The 18,272-nt window shown below is 38.1% G+C and overlaps 1 protein-coding gene across 3 annotated transcripts in view; it reads right to left on the bottom strand.

Moving 5' to 3' along the window:
• The window catches only part of LOC134792374 (fatty-acid amide hydrolase 2-A-like), a 34,401-nt gene that overhangs the window by 14,439 nt on the left and 1,690 nt on the right, over positions 1-18,272 (bottom strand). Inside the window, exon 1 of one of the 3 annotated variants that reach the window (XM_063763655.1) lies at positions 9,157-9,391. The exons of the other annotated variants lie outside the window; for them this stretch is intronic. The gene's annotated coding sequence lies outside the window, so the exon portion shown is untranslated. Of the gene's footprint in view, positions 1-9,156; positions 9,392-18,272 lie in introns of those variants that run through there. 3 annotated transcript variants of the gene reach the window in all.

The following is an 18,272-nucleotide window of genomic DNA, read 5'->3' as shown; positions in this document are numbered from 1 at the left end:
CTCTTGTCTTAAGAAGCTAAAGCACCAAGAGATTTTAGAAGTCAATTGTACTTCTGTTACCAGTCAATGCGTGTGCTGCGCCGAATAGTACAAATATAGCGTTCACCCAATATAGTATTCCAAGGCTAACTATTAAAAAGTCGTATGTCAACCAATTATTCCCTGGCAAACTTAACTCTATTCCAATATGCTAAAGATTCAGTTTTCATTGAAGAGAACGTCGCGATATAGGCTCGTGAAAGTTATCCTTAGGGGATTTGCCAAGTTACTAATGTTGCATTGTGATGCTCTTTGGGATGGTTAGGTTAGGTACAGTCGACGTCAAAGATATGTTTCATTTTTCGCCTTATTACAAAGGGGTAAGGTGCAAAAATGTAAACATATCTTTTACGTCGACTGTACTAATAGTTTATAATTCCGAAGGTGCATAAAGTTGTTACGTAAGATGGTCAAGTGAATAGGAGTTTTAAAATAAGTGCAGTATTTGAGCTAGAACGCAGTCACAAAATAAGTACCTACATGGTATGTAGTAATAATTTTTTAGTATTTAAGACGAAAGTGGGCGACCGCACGAATACGCCTTTCCATACAAAATATTTTGACACAATTTGATAGCAATGGGATCTAATGAAGGCGTCGTTTGATATTATTCAATTTTTAATAATTTTAACTATTTTAAGAGAGGAAAATGGGGACTATGTTTAATTGTACGGAGAAGCGGTCGTCGCTTTTCCTCTTTTTTTTTTTTTTTTTTTTTTTTTATTGAACAATAAGCTAATTAAAGTACATTATTATTACAAGACCCATCGTGGGCAAAACCTTGAGGAGGTTTGTATGCCGATGGGGAGTTCGAGAAAATAACATGACAATATACATATCTATCTTATACTAATTAAGATTCTTAATATATGTAACTAAAGTCGTTAGATTGTAACAAGTGCGTCTTAATTACTTTTTTATATTTTTCCCGTTTACATATTTTACTCTAGTATCTTCTGGCAAATCATTTAATATTTTAGGCAATATATATGTATACAATCTAGTGCCATAAATGTTCTTATATTTGGGTAAACAATATTTGTTTTGGCTCTGTAAACTTCTTAGTTTTGTACATCTTATATATTCTTTTAGTTTAGTAACATGGTGATATTCTTCAGTTAGTATGGCTAGTTTACATTTATTTTGAACTGGGAGTATATTACAGTATTTGAAAAGTTGTGCGTAGTCGGTTTCGTGTTTCTTTTTTATATGCTTAGGTACAATTGTCTTCAGTAGTCTTATCTGTAGGTTATATATTTTTTCTATATATGTTTTAAAGGTTCTACCATATGTACTTAGAGCGTAACCGATCACAGAGTCAGCCAGGGCTAAGTACAGCATACGCAAGGTTTTGTACGGTAATTTGTACCTTAGGGTTGACATTTTACTTAAAATTGCTCTTAATTTATCGCACACATAATTAATATGAGGTCCCCAGTTGAATCTATGGTCGATTATGAGCCCAAGATACATGTGTTCTGTGACTACTTCGATTTTATCACAGTTACACTTTGTGATATTATATTGGTGCAAGCAGCTATGTTGGTGTGCAAACACAGTAATGTCATGAGTGGTTTTATTGTGAGCCGAACGAATATGCATTATTTTCGTCTTTTGCGCGTTAATTACTAAACCGACGTCGTGCGCCCATTTGCAAAGGGTGTTGAAGTTAGATTGCATTGTGCGCTCGGCGGCCGCTATGTCGCGGTCGGCTGTGATAATGCATGTGTCGTCCGCGAACTGATAGACAGAGCCCTCGGTTATTATGTTGCACATATCATTAACATACAGCAAGTACTCAGTTGGGCCGATTATGGATCCTTGTGCCGTGCCTTTTTCGGTTTTTATTTCGTCACTGTATGTGTTGTTTATCTTTACTCGTGTGTGTCTATTTTTGTGATAGTTTTTCAGCAAGTTAACTAAAGGGCCCTGTATACCGCTCTGCTCTAGTTTGCAATACAACGTTTCATAATCTAACATTTCAAAAGCTTTGCTAAAATCAATGAAAACAACGAGCACATGCCTTTTTTCATGCATGTGCTCGTTGATTTCATTGTTAAAGTCACAAGTCTTAAATCATCTTTGTGTAGCAAAGTTCCAACGGAGGTCAATCCAATGCGTGCTTGTGCTCAATAATGGCAGAATTACCCTAATAGAGAAGAATGAGTTAGATAAGATTCATCAGATGTTTTTTAAGGTTCCGTTATTCCGTACCCAAAGGGTAAAAATGGGACCCTATTACTAAGACTCCACTGTCTGTCTGTCTGTCACCAGGATGTATCTCATGAACCGTGATAGCTAGTGACAGTTGAAATTTACACAGATGATGTATTTCTGTTGCCGCTATAACAACAAATACCTACTAAAAAACCGGACAAGTGCGAGTCGGACTCGCCCACCGAAGGTTCCGTACTTTTTAGTATTTGTTGATATAGCGGCAACAGAAATACATCATCTGTGAAAATTTCAATTGTCTAGCTATCACGGTTCATGAGATACTGCCTGGTGACAGACAGCCAGACGGACAGCGGAGTCTTAGTAATAGGGTCCCGTTTATACCCTTTGGGTACGGAACCCTAAAACGTACGGAACTCTCGGTGGGCGAGTCGGACTCGTACTTGTTCGGTTTTAAGTGGGTTTTAATTCCGCTCTCCTACTTACCTATACATATGTAAAGCATACGAGTATAATATAAGCAGGTATGTTTTGTGTCCCAAGATGTAACGAGCGAAGGCAATGCGTGCTTGCGTTTAATAATGGTGGAATTACCCTAGATACGTTGGATATACCTGACCCGTATATTCCGTAATATATCAGCGCCGATATCGGTACTAATGGCATGTGTACATCGGGTCGGATAAAAACGGTACCTATCGAGTAAGTATAGTATGAAATAAATAGGGGTGTGCTAATGCTAAACCCCTTTCTTATAGCCACAGAATAGTTAAGTAATAGTACTATTAGTATAGGTATGATGATCTTTTAGTAACTAGCCACCCCATACCAAAAATGAATTCTATTCACCTATAAATATAATTAATTTTAAACTGTTTAGACGACAACGGTTTCAGTCACTTGAATTTTTAGTCGCTATGGGCGACATGTATGTATGAAGCCTGAGGAAGGACCCCCGAAGGGCCCGAAACAAGTCGCCAATATTAGCGACTAAAAAATTAAAAATTCAAGTGAGTGAAACCGTTGTCGTCTAAACAGTTTAAAATATGTCTCACGAAAGTTTAATATCGAGAATAAATTTTAGTACTTATAAGGTGGCCAGTTACTGGCGAAATATATCCTATAAGAAAATGTAGATAAGTATATGTAAATAGATAGAACATGAGTTATTACAATAAATAATATAAGTAACGATTATTCCAGAGAATTTATGATCTTTTAAGCATAAAATTGATATAGGTATTGTTACCTGTGTTATATCTAACTAGACAGAGTAGGTACCTACTAAGACAGATATTTCCATTTGCAGAACAATGGCACATTTGATAGGTTCAACGTATAAATATGGCCGACACGAGCAAATTGCGACTCTTTGTTGCGGTCTATTTCTCGTTTGCCGCGCAGAAGGATTCCAATCATTTGCAGAGCACAGTGGGCCTGGGTCAAACTCAAAACTGTGTTCAGGTATTCCCTGTAGACATACCCAAAACTTAAGGGCTATGAAATAAAGATTAATTTTCTTAGTTAACCCTTATCCCATTGAAAAGGTACTCCTTTTATTTGGATAAGTATGATAAAATGTGACGTTTTTAAGCAAAAGATACCACTTCGTCGCATTTGCTTGGCCAAGCCAAAATGACAATCGTTGATAGAAAACGGCAATCAAAACTTGAATCATGTACCTATGGAAAGTCATGAGACTTCTCGTCGCATCTTTCATCCGGACCCCGATTCATTTTTAGGGTTCCGTACCCAAAGGGTAAAAACTAACTAAGACTCTGTCCTGTCTGTCCGTCCGTCCGTCCGTCCGTCCGTCTGTCTGTCACCAGGCAGTCACTCTTCACTCTTCGGCTGTCACTCATGAACCGTGACAGTTGAAATTTTCACAGATGATGTATTTCTGTTGCCGCTATAACAACAAATACTAAAACAACATAAAATGAATATTTAATTGGGGCTCCTATACTACAAACGTGATTTATTTGTCGTTTTTTGCGTAATGGTATATGGTACGGAACCCTTCGTGCGCGAGTCCGACTCGCACTTGCCCGGTTTTTTATTTATATATATTCGTTTGCCGTTAGTCAGATGTATGTACGATCGCCATCTTAGCTAGGCCCCCAGGGTATCCGATCACTTTCTCCATCTCTATCACTATTGTAATATCGGAATGGAATGACATTGAACATTGACATGAATTTAGTTTGTCAAGGTGGTGATTGAATCAAGATATTCGCGTCTATGAAGGAAAGTTCACCTAATTGACTGGTAGATGTCGCTGCACTGCATAGTGCATATGGCGATTTCTCCATCGCGCTAACGTTGTTTGAGAGGCCGGCGGGCTTTTTCGTAAAGGGGCCCACTATTACCAGTTCGCCGGACGATATCATCAGCCTGTCAGTTAAACGCAAGATTTGACAGCTCCGAACAAACTGACAGGCTGATATCGTCCGGCGAACTGGTAATGTGTGGGCCCCTTAAACGATCTTTAGAACTCGATACGCCCAAGCTCTTAACCATTGGGAATACAGACTAGGCCGCTCACACCGAAGTACAGGAAAACCGATTCAGGAGTCAAATGAGTTTTTGACAATGATTGTGTGTAACAATTCGTCATAAAACATTGTTTATCTGCTAAAATGCTCGTTCTCGAGAATCGCAATCAAGTGCAATAAGTCATGTAGTAAAATTAAAATGTACCTAAGCGCAGGGTTGGGCAGTATTTCAATTACATGTATTTGAAATACATTTTAGTATTTTGTATTTGTATTTCAAATACTACCTGGAAAAGTATTTTGTATTTGGTATTTCAAATACTGCACTCACATGTATTTTGTATTTTGTATTTCAAATACTTCAAGGTTCAAAATACATTTCTACAAAATACATTTTATTAAATTCTATGATCCTAAAATGGAACATTTTTTTTAAATATAATGTACGACTTGTACGAGCGCAAATGTACATTGCGAGAACTATTCTGCGCAGAACTTTTCGTCAACAGCCAGGGGATAGAGTCATTGTAGTAGTTTCCGTCTATGCTCTAGTTTTCGACCACTTGGCAGATTAGCATATAATATATTTCATTTTTAATTTACTATTTGCGAAATATATTTTTTATATGTAGACAGATATATTGTTTAGCTAAGGATTGAAATCAGTCCAAATTTGTGCAGCAATGTAGGTTTATATTCAAATTTCGTCAAGTGGACGAAAACTAGAGAAGGACGAAAACAAGCGCAATGACCCTATAAGTTTATAGGAAAGGATATTCGTTAAAAAAAACTAAATGATTAAACAAAATAAAAGATAAGTATTTTGTATTTGTATTTCAAATACTACCTGGAAAAGTATTTTGTATTTGGTATTTCAAATACTGCACTCACATGTATTTTGTATTTTGTATTTCAAATACTTCAAGGTTCAAAATACATTTTATTAAATTCTATGATCCTAAAATGGAACATTTTTTTTAAATATAATGTACGACTTGTACGAGCGCAAATGTACATTGCGAGAACTATTCTGCGCAGAACTTTTCGTCAACAGCCAGGGGATAGAGTCATTGTAGTAGTTTCCGTCTATGCTCTAGTTTTCGACCACTTGGCAGATTAGCATATAATATATTTCATTTTTAATTTACTATTTGCGAAATATATTTTTTATATGTAGACAGATATATTGTTTAGCTAAGGATTGAAATCAGTCCAAATTTGTGCAGCAATGTAGGTTTATATTCAAATTTCGTCAAGTGGACGAAAACTAGAGAAGGACGAAAACAAGCGCAATGACCCTATAAGTTTTTAGGAAAGGATATTCGTTAAAAAAAACTAAATGATTAAACAAAATAAAAGATAAGTATTTTGTATTTGAAATACATTATTTTAAACACTGTAATTTGTATTTTGTATTTCAAATACCAGTCACCAAAGTAGTTTGTATTTGGTATTTCAAATACTTTTAAAAATGTATTTTGTAATTTGTATTTGAAATACGTGGAAGCCAGTATTTTGCCCAACCCTGCCTAAGCGTAAGAAAAGCGTAGAAAAAGAAGTGATTGTAAGTATTGAAACCCATTACCTCAACACTTCGATCATGATCATCCTCGCGTTGTCCCAGCATTTTGCCACGGCTCATGGGAGCCTGATGGGGTCCGCTTGGCAATTAATCCCAAGAATTGGCGTAGGCACTAGTTTTTACGAAAGCAACTGCCATCTGAGTCATCTGACCTTCCAACCCAGAGGGTAAACTAGGCCTATTGGGATTAGTCCGGTTTCCTTACGATGTTTTTCTGCACCGAAAAGTGGCTGGTAAGTTTTAAATGATATTTCTTAGGGACATAAGTTCCGAAAAATTCATTAGTACGAGCCGGGGGTTTAAACCCGCGACCTCTGGATTGCAAGTCGCACGCTCTTACCACTAGGCCACCAGCGGTTTTTACTCACCACTTCGATAAGATCGCTATTTTAATGCTAATTTTCATGATATTTCAGCATTTCATTAATATATATGAGTGCGTAACTTCGATTGTATGGTGGCGGCTTTGTTCTTGTGACTCCAAAGGGTCTCGCTTGATAGAGTCAGATTACAGGACTTCGCATAAAAAGCGGTTTACCTATACTTAGACCTGAGGGTCTACTGCGAAATACGAAATCTCTTATACTTCAATGAAGGCGTATTCAGAGTGACAGATGCCCGCAATTTGCGAATTTCAATTTTCGCGGTTATAGCCCTGAAAGTGACAAGGGTTTCAAAGTACTGACTACCAACTAAACAATTTCACCCGCTAAGCTACGAGTAGGTATTACCACCGCTGACGTGAGACTTGCGTCGGTCTCGGAACCATGGTTTTAACGGCGACGGAATGTGGACGGAATCACGAACTAATATGGCTGGAATCACTTTGTGTATTCTATTTATCAGGCAAAATCGGCAAAACATATTTTGTGATTAAAATTGCAAGGAAGGCTGTATTTTTATTTATCCGATATTCGAATAGTGAACAGAAACAGCACGTTTTGCACGTCTTGTCGCGACTAACTGGCAGGACTATATTATGTCAAGTCGCGTGACTTGTGACATGATATGTAAGACGTGCAGGGGTGACTCGAAGTCCAGAGCTCTGGAAGCATATCTTTAAAAAAATCTCAACTTGATTTGACGTCCTAACACCCTAGAACCAAAATGGTAGTGCGCTGTACTGTACGGTTTCAAATGTCTCCTTCTTCGAACGCTCCGGCTGAGAACGAAGATATTCCCAGCTCAGGCTTTTCAAGAGTCTATCAGTATGGGGACATGGAGTTCTTCAAAAAAGTAGTGGATAATATCTAATGGATGGAAATAATGGACAAAGCGCATTAGTACAGTCAGCAGTAAAAGTTGGTAAGCGGGCGAGGTTTTCAAAATGATCTTGACGCGACTTTATTGTTAAGAGAATAAGAGCGTGTCAAGGTAATTTTGAACACCTCGCCCGCTTAGCAACTTTTGCTGCTGCCTGTATAATAAAAAATATCGTAACAGACCTACCTACCTACCTAATTGAGATGATGTACGAGTGAAATCTAATACCTAAATATTAAATCAGGATTAAATATAAAGTTTGAATGTTTGATGGCCAAAGACGCGCACGGTTACCGTTCAATTAACCTTGTTACATTCCAATAAGGTTTACTATTGGTTGTTACATGTATAAAATAGCCGTAGCGTTCAAAGGGTAAACGAACGGGAATAACTGCCCTAGGCAAGGGGTCAGCAAACCACCGCTCGCGAGCCGCATACGGGTCTCTGAAGTTACAATTGCGGCTCTTTAAGCCCCACTTGCGAGTTCTTAGATCACTGAAAACAACACTACTAGGGCACTATGATTTTTGCTGTATTTGGCTCTTCTTAAAAGTTTGCCGACCCCTGCCCTGGGCCAATGATACCAGTAGGTTGAAGGGCCTCGGTACAGACGCGATCGATTGAGGTCTGCGGGTCGTCATCCTTGCACTACAGTCCAAAGTATAGTAGCCGCAATACCAACTGGCGACTGAGGTCATAATGCCATCACTTTCACTCTTGGTTGGTCTTAAAAAGGGTAAAGGAGATAGCATCATGAGCTCAGTCGCCAATTGGTATTGCGGTGAGTATAAAACAAACGCCTTCGCGGATGAAACTTTGTGTGGAAAACCTGCTAGTTTTTGATCCTGTCATCTTTACCTTGTCTGGCCTGGCGGCCTGGCCTTTCATGATACTTTGCTTTCTCTCTCTATCTATCTCTCTGAAAATATATGTCCCAAACCATGAGTAGGGGGGACAAAATAGGGAAATTATCATGGTATAATAATATACTCCGCCTGGTACTCTATTCCCGTCTTTTCTAGGTCACCTAACTGACACAAGCCTACGTCATCATGCGACAGCGCTATATGATAATATGCGATAGCGCTATATATAGCGGCCATGTTATTGTGACGTAGGCCTGTGTCACTCTGGGAATAGAAGACCATGTTTTATTAGACCATGGGAAATTATAATGTACTTGTGACAGTCAGCGGCAAATGTAGCTACTGGTGAGGTGATCAAAATGAGCTCTACGCATGATTGTTGCTAAGAAAATGCTTATTGCGGATGGACATCTGACCTGCTAAGCCACTTCTGATGCTGATCGTAATCGCTGATCTAAATCTGACTGACTTCTGACGTATGATGTGTAGGTAGAGGTAGGTAATGCAAATAACGAAGTAAGTATTAAAATTAAAAACAAACTAAGGTGTTTTTTGTTTGATAATAATGCTTACTTCCTCAAATAGGTAACCTGTCTCTTGCGACAATATTATTAGTTAAGGCATTTCAATTAATAACCGTCATTAACTACAACACAAGTGCAATATTAATTATAGTTTCAATTACCTAAACAAAAGACACGAAGTTAATGCAAACAAAAAATACCAGTTTACTTACTTGTTCCAATATTCGAAATTTAAACTTGCAAAGCGACAAAAATACTGGCCGCAACGACCAAAGACAAACACAAAAGCGCGCGAAACCGAAAGAGGCGGGAAACGAAACGCGGGACCGAAGCTGACGGTTCGGTGTCGAGGCAAAGACTAACGCGCCATACAGCCACTCGCAATATTTACTGATCTCGTGAATACTAAATCTACAAACTTCATTACCTACCTCTACCTATTACCGAAACGGATTACGGAACCAAAACCGATAATACGATAAACAAATAAAAATATCGTCATTGTAGCAAGTCACGCTTTTCGATCAATTGAAGATTTTATTTGCCAATTGCTGGACAGAGATAGGATCAAAGACTCCCTTCAGGAGCGGAATAATTAAAGTATTGTTCTCATATACATATATTTATTTATGTAACACACAATTCAAAGCCCAAATTTAAGATATAAGTATATATTTTACAGGTCTACTATTTTAGTCTAATTTACAGGTCCTTTGTCCATGGAATATTCTTTACGTACCGTGTTCAAAAGGGTCCTTGTGACTTTCTGTTTTTCAAGGATTTTAACCTGTAAAATGTTTGTTTTCATAGATTTAATCACTTACATAAAATTGACCGGACTTCGCGACTAATTGCCGAAAAAAAAAAACAGCGGGACAACAACACCATTTTCACAGCATTGTCTATGATCTGTATTATCATATTTTCATAATTTATATACGAATATTTAAGCGAGTTAGCGCTTGTTTTATTCAAATTGGAAACATTTATTCAGCGAGTGAGACACAAAGGACTTGGCAATAAGATCGCGAGCTGATTGGTTAGAGCAAGTTTGCCGAGCGGCAATGTTTTGGCTTTGTCATAGAGAAATATAGTAAGACAAGAGTGCTCACTCCATACATCAGTTTTGGTACCAAAAATATTAGTTTTTTCATAGTCGACATCTAGCATCGAGTAGCGGAATTATCAGTACTTTAAGTAGCAGTAGTAGTACTGTCAAGTGACAATAGATGTAGCACCGACCGGAAACTCTAATCTCAACAACATAAGACTTTCCGGTCGGTGCTACATCTATTGTCACTTGACAGTAATACTACTACTACTACTTCAAGTACTGATAATTCCGCTACTCGATGCTAGATGTCGACTATGAAAATACTAATATTTTTGGTACCAAAACTGATGTATGGAATGAGCACTCTTGTCTTACTATATTTCTCTATGGTTCAACTAATAAAATACGTACACGTATAATAGGCTGTACCTATTCCTTTTCCTTTTTAGTTTCGTTCGGTTCGTATATTATAGTAGGGGAGCCCACGATGCTAAATCGGGATTTCCTCGAGCGTCATACAGACCTATTGGAATCGAAATATTAGATGATAAGAAGAAAAAAAAGTTATATAATGTTTTTTTTCCAGCGAGCCGGAAAGCTTCTACAATTTTTTTTAAATTTCGGGAGGTTGGTGGAGGGTTAAAAAAATCGCTTAAGCAGTTTGTGGGTTTGGTCGTTTTTGTCCACGTTAATGCTATGTTTTTTTCTATAACTTAATATAACACTTATTTGTAGGCATTTTCTTAATCTGACGAACACAAGTTTGACGCCTAATTTTTACACTGTAACCGTCAGATTAAGGAAATGCGTGCAAATAATTATCAGATTTAGTAATAGCACAATTATAGCGTTAATTTGGACTAATATGACCAAATCCACAATCTGCTTAACAATTTGTTGAACCCCCCACCAACCAAGGGCTCAACATAGATGGCTAAAAGGGGTAAAGGTAGACTACACGGGGTAGCAAGATTTCACTCATATCTTAATCTGACGCGCTCGAGTAAACTCAAAAATCCCCTCTTGGGCTCCCCTACCATTACTCTCTTTGACAGCGGAGTTTAGACCGTGACCAGCGAGTCGTCTCCCCACAAAAAAGTCGGTATTTTTAGGGTTCCGTACCTCAAAAGGAAAAAACGGAACCCTTATTTATAGGATCACTTTGTTGTCCGTTCGTCTGTCAGGCAAGACCCTTTATCTCGGGAACGTGTGGAGGTATAGGTCTACGGTTCATTGAAGTCTGAAGTTGAAAAAATCGAACCTCTAAGTTAACGTAAGAAAAAACCGGACTTTTTAGTATTTGTTGTTATAGCGGCAACGGAAATACATCATCTGTGAAATCACGGTCCATGAGATACAGCCTGGTGACAGACAGACGGACAGTGGAGTCTTAGTAATAGGGTCCTATTTTTACCCTTTGGGTACGGAACCCCAAAAAGATACTTACGGCCGTTTATACCGCAAAAAACGTATATTTCGGCACACTCAAGGGAGTCAAAATTTACTTCCCGTTGACCTAGAGCTATGAAATTTGACAAGTAAATCGTCTAAAGGGGCCCACAGATTACCAGTTCGCCGGACCAATATCAGCCAGTCAGTTGTCTTTGCTTTTAACTGACAGGCCGATATCGTCCGGCGGATTGTTAATCAGTATGTAGGATGAAAACTGTAAATTTGAAGATAGTACAATAAAAATTACTTAAATTTGTACGGCACCCTCTGTGGGCGAGTCCGACTCGCACCTGGCCGGTTTTTTACTTTTACGCATTCACTAAAAATATTGCAACTGTCCTTTGACATGTTCGTTACCAAAGCATTCTGCAATAAACCTATTGAATTTATAGAGCGCTATATCAGGAGCCTGATTCAAAGGAGCACGGGCAAAGGGCTTTCCCTTTCATGCTATTGCTGACGGCCAGACCGACACATCTTTTATACTATACTCTTTAGGTATTTAAATAAAAGTAAACAAACAATTTGTACATTTTCGGGTAGTTATAACATTTATTGCCCATATAACCATTCCAATGCAGTCGCAGAATCACAAAGTGGTAACTAAATGTCAGATGTGTCGTAACAGAGTCCACACAATGTGTCTAGAATTGTTTCGAAACAAAGTGTCGTCGCCGTGTCTACACTTTTCCGTAACAAGGTGTCGACACATTTGTGTGCACTTTGCGTGCGGTTTGCGACTAAATCTGACAGCAAATTTGTGACAGCAAATGTCAATTTAAAATACCTCTTGAAAACCAAGGTTTGTCAAACTACTATTAGTGTCTCGTGTGCTCGTAATTCTAGTAAGTCATCATGGGCAATGCAAATGATAATAATCGACCGAAACCATATAAACACCCAACACCCGTCAACCTTTTACAGAAAAGTTTTTAAAGAAATGCAATAAGCTACTTAGGTCAGGCAACGAATGCTCCAAAAGTTGTAGAGGGAAATGCTCGGAACACAATTTTTGACTCCGTAACTCGGTTTGACAAGTTAGGTGGTGAACATATCAAAAGTCCCCGGCCGTAGCCCTTGAGCGGGGGGGAGAGAGGGGGCTTTGAAGGTCCCATTTTCCGGTTTTTCGATTATATCTCGGAAACTATGCATCTCACCGACATGGCCACTTATACAAAATGAAAGTTAATTTAATTTGTTACAAGTTTATTCCGTCAATTTTTTCGATATGTTGAATAGTTTTTGAGATATCCGCTCTTGAAAGTTTATTTAGGGCTCTCAATTTTATCTTGATATATCTATATCAGTGAAGGTGCTAGGCCGTGTTTGGTATCGTTTTCGTATAAATCTGGGGTGCTGAATCCATTTAAGGTATCACATTGACACCATTCCACAAAATAAAAAAAAATCTTTTTAGGGTTCCGTACCTCAAAAGGAAAAAACGGAACCCTTATAGGATCACTCGTGCGTCTGTATGTATGTCCGTCTGAATACACAAAATAGTTCTTTACCTATAGATGACAGGAAAACCTATTAGAAATGTGCAGTCAAGCGCGAGTCGGACTTAATGTACGGAACCCTTAATACGCGAGTCGGACTCGCACTTGGCCGGTTTTTTTGAAACTCTTCTTGACGCTTAACCGCTGAACCGATTTCGTTGAAATTTGGTATAGAAATAGTTTGCGTCCCGGAACAGGACATAGGATAGATCTTATAACCAAAATCATCTTTTGAAGGTGTGAAAAGTGGCGTGGAAATTTGTACGGGAAATCAATAACCGCTGCACCGATTTATATGAAATTTGGGATGGTCTACATCTTTGATTTAGTTAAAAATGATAAAAAAACATGACTTCAAACCTAAACTTAAACAGTATTAACTTCAAGAAGTCAATTCTGAATTCCCACCTACACCTCATTTCACACCTTTAAAGGATGATTTTTGAGATAACTTATTATGTCCTGTCTCGGGACTCAAAATATATGTGTACCAAATTTAAATTAAAACTGTTCAGCAGTTTAAGCGTGAAGAGGAGTTTAAAAGAAAGTATTTTAATAAGTTTATATGTTTTTACTTCGGAATGGTGTCAATGTGATACCTTAACTAAATTTGGTACTGCGAATTTATACGAAATCGATACCAAACATGGCCTCGTAGCTTTACTGTTGTAGAAGTCAAAATAAAATTGAGAGCCCTAAATTCTTATTACTTGGCCAAACTTGTGTAGAAGGAATAGGTAAAATAAAAGTCTTCGGCAGGAATATAAGACACAAATATTTTTTTTTTGCGTTAGGTACTATTTCAATCATCAAATATAAACATACCTTGATTATATTATTCTAGTGAGATCCTCATAGATAAATAAAAACATTTACTTAAAAAATTACAAGGTCGAAATGTCACGGAACTTGTGAGAGTAATATGTGAAAAATAAAAACTTTTATGACAAAAAAATCTGGACACAATTTAAGAATCACCCAATTGCGTCGAGGAATCATCTGTATTTTTGCTTGTTTCATTACCTCCTCGCTTCTTTTTTGTCCTTTGTATTCTGTAGCAATTTGTTAGATCTGAAAATAAAGATAACTTGCGTCGTCACGGATGTCGATTTATAGGTTTTAGGGAGTGCAGAATTCGAAAACGATGATCATTTTATAATCCAAGATGGCGGCTACGTATTTTGTCATACAAGTGGAATCCAAAATAGTCATCATTTTCGAAATCTGCGGCCCCTAAAACCTATAAAACGACATCCATGACGACTTTTATGACATAGTGCATGGCCGCCATCTTTGAATCCAAAATAGTCATCATTTTCGAAATCTGCGCCCCCTAAAACCTATAAAACGATATCCATGACGACTTTTATGACATAGTGCATTGCCGCCATTTTTAAATTGAAAATGTTATCATTTTCGAAATCTGCGGCCCCCAAAACCTATAGAACGACACCCATGACGACTTTTATGACATAGTGCATGGCCGCCATTTTGGATTCCAAAATGGTCATCATTTTCGAAAGCGGGGCCCCCTAAAACCTATAAAACGACATCCATGACGACTTTTATGACATAGTGCATGGCCGCCATCTTGGAATCCAAAATGGTTATCATTTTCGAAATCTGCGCCCCCTAAAACCTATAAAACGACACCCATGACGACTTTTATGGCATAGTGCATGGCCGCCATTTTGGATTCCAAAATGGTCATCATTTTCAAAATTGGGGCCCCCTAAAACGTATAAAACGACATCCATGACGACTTTTATGACACAGTGCATGGCCGCCATTTCGGATTCCAAAATGGTCATTATTTTCGAAATCGGCACTCCCTAAAACCTATATATCGACACCCATCTCGACTTTTATGACAAAGTGTTTTGCTACCATCTGCATGCAAGACATTTCTATTATTTTTACGTACAAAAATGACCCCCTGTCAACTTTCAATCGAGATTTAATCGATAATTTATTCGATTAATATTCAGATTAATTCAATTTCAATCTATGTTAGGTCGACTAAACTAATCGCGATTAAAATTTGAGAATTAACTTTTTTTATTCCATTAATTAGTCGAATAAACAGTTAATCGATTAATGCCCATCTCTGACCACGGCATTTTTACACTTTGAGAATATCTGAAAACAAATCAACACAAGGAGCCATTTTGCAAATCCAGTAACATACCAGTAACTTTGTTATTACTTTTGACAGCGCGTGTCATGTGTCAACACAGAGTCGACACAAAGTCGAAACATTGCAACTACTTTGTGACTGCAATATTTCTCAGCCTTAAACCATATTTATACATCATAATTAACAAGTTTCGTAGTATGTAAAGCGTTATTTCTGTTATTTAAGTATAGTATACGCATCGAAGTACTAAAAATGCTTCAAATAATATAGTTATGAACACAGGCACTGAGAAGTAAACAATTTCATTTCCGGCTAAACTAAAACAATGTGGTGGCGCGTTGATTATATTACACTTAGTTTATCAAATCACTCGAGCAGTTTAATTCCCCATAATAATTTAAGTCATATTGTAATATAAATGCAAACAATATATAATTACGTCTTGTAATCCGTTTTAGAGATGGCGTATTAATGTCACTTATTTTTATTTAAGTATTTTTCCATCTGACAGTTTCCATTTGACAGGAACAAAATGAACGAATGAACGAATGATTTTGGCATAAAGTAGTCGCAAACCCGAAACAATGTGTGCACACGGCGACCACACTTTATGTCACTTTGTGTCATGTGTCGACCCTTCCCCATTTCTGGTAACTGTGTCGACACGGCGACGACTCTGCGACTGGAATTGTGACCGAAACAGACGGTGTCGACACAAGATGTGTCAACACCGCGTCGTAACGGCGACTGGAAATGGTTGTATGGGTGGTTAACCAACCAAATACAAAACCGCGGATACGAAACCCGTGGATCAGTCACTGAACGACCTGACTTCAACCTACATTATTTGATCATGTAATGTTTTCATCTACCCTCAACTAGCTTAAGGAGCCATTTGAGGGTAGATTTTGTTTACTTTTATTTAAATACCTAAATACCTAAAAGATACAGAGTATAGCTATTCCCCACCCGCTACTCGTCTCTCGTCTGCGGGGAATTAGTAATTTGGGTAGGTTATTATTTATCCAATCTACTTTTTATTGATTCTCCATACAAACTTCTTTATTTGAGAAACAACTATAACGCCTAGATAAAGTGTAATAGCAGTTATGCAATTCGAGAATAACTTACATTAACTATCAGGCGATGAATCATCTCACTTTCACCTCGCTTTACACCCTCTTACGTATGATTTCTGGGATAAAAACTATCCTATCTCCTTCCTCGGGACTCAAATCTCGATACCAAATTTCAACTAAATCGGTTCAGCGGTCTAAGCGTAAATAGGTAACAGACAGACATACAGACACTATCGCATTTATAATATTAAGGAAATATGGAAATCGCGTTAAAGGAGATTCATGACCAGGGGGCTGTCCATAAATGACGTCATCGATTTTTGACGATTTTTGACCCCCCCCCCCTAAAATCATCCAAAAATCATGCTTCGAATGACCCCGTTTCCTCGTACGTCATGCTACCATCATCCGACGTCCAGACCCTCCCCCCCCTAATTTGAAATTACGTAATTTATGAATAGCCTCCATGGGTAGACACTGTAAAGACAGCCTTCCGCTATCCGCTATTAAGTATATTTATTAGCTCACAATAATGACACAATAACGTATGTATAAATAATTTGTACCTACTGACAAATTCACTCTTTACCTATGCCGTGGGCTCAGCGGTCGCCAATAAATATGAATACTTAGCAATTTTGGGCCCTTTCTCAGTAACTTCATCGATTCAAAACCTGGTTAAATAACTTTAACCTGGTAAAAAAAACACAACATGTGTCTAAAACACACCATTTTTTTTAACAATGTTTGCACAAAAGCTAAAAATATGAAAATGCTTCTAAAAAAATGCGCAATTTTATTTTTGTTCGAACTAATCGATTACTTTTGTTTGTTAAAAAAATACTATTTATTTTAATAACAATGATAACCGCGATTTCGGGCACGCTCGGCTGTCCGCTCAGTGCTTAGCAAGCTCGGCGCCTTAACCTGGTTTCACTCTGGCTGGAAACAAGTGAAATAACAGCCCAGTTATTGCGATGTTTAATACGATTACGATTGCACATGCTCCATGTGCTTCAATATAACCCCTAAAACAATGTAATGCATTCGGTGCAGAACCTATTCAATAGAACTTTATGAATCTGATACAGTCGCGTGTGACTGTGACTTAGTCTTAATTTTTAAAACGGTTTTAGACTATGTAATTCTCAGGCCCTCTTTATTGTGTAGATTCTACTTAGCCCTCCCTGTAGGAAGTACAGGGCCCCAGGGCCGTCTTAAACTATGCTGGGGCCCTTGGGCACATAAGAATTTGGGGCCCTTTTGGAAAGTAAAGAAAGCTTAATGAAATTATCATTTTTAGGGTTCCGTACCCAAAAGGTAAAACGGGACCCTATTACTAAGACTTCGCTGTCCGTCCGTCCGTCTGTCTGTCACCAGGCTGTATCTCACGAACCGTGATAACTAGACAGTTGAAATTTTCACAGATGATGTATATCTGTTGCCGCTATAACAACAAATACTAAAAACAGAATAAAATAAAGATTTAAATGGGGCTCTCATACAACAAACGTGATTTTTGACCAAAGTTAAGCAACGTCGGGCGTGGTCAGTACTTGGATGGGTGACCGTTTTTTTTTTTGCATTTTTTTCCGTTTTTTTTTTCATTATGGTACGGAACCGTTCGTGCGCGAGTCCGACTCGCACTTGCCCGGTTTTTTCTACAACGATCTTCTATTTAGTATGGGTAATCAAATATACTGTTAATGTCTCTCCTTCAGGGCCCCCTGAGAATGGGGGCCCTGGGCACGGGCCCGGTGTGCCCTTATGGTAAAGACAGTACTGCAGGGCCCTACCAACTTTTACACCTCCAGGTCCAGAAAATACGGCAGTCTAAAAGAGGTTTTAACAGAGGAGAAGAAAATTGAGGGATGTCATAAGTTTAATGCATGTAACTAAGTATTAGCTATGTATGCAAAAGTGGCGCTTGCCTGGCGTCTACGGGACATGGTATTAGAACTATTAGACTACACACCTTTTGTGCCTGATGAGGCTTTCAATGCATTATTAATGCCATTAATAATGACTCTATTCAAATGGATGAGAGGCTAAAAGTAGAAATTGATAACGAAATTGATAAGAGACATTTAATTAAGAGGGAAGAATA

Source organism: Cydia splendana, chromosome 7 (assembly GCF_910591565.1).
Source record: "Cydia splendana chromosome 7, ilCydSple1.2, whole genome shotgun sequence".
Lineage (NCBI taxonomy): Eukaryota > Metazoa > Arthropoda > Insecta > Lepidoptera > Tortricidae > Cydia > Cydia splendana.
This window is presented reverse-complemented; position numbering and strand designations above follow the sequence as displayed.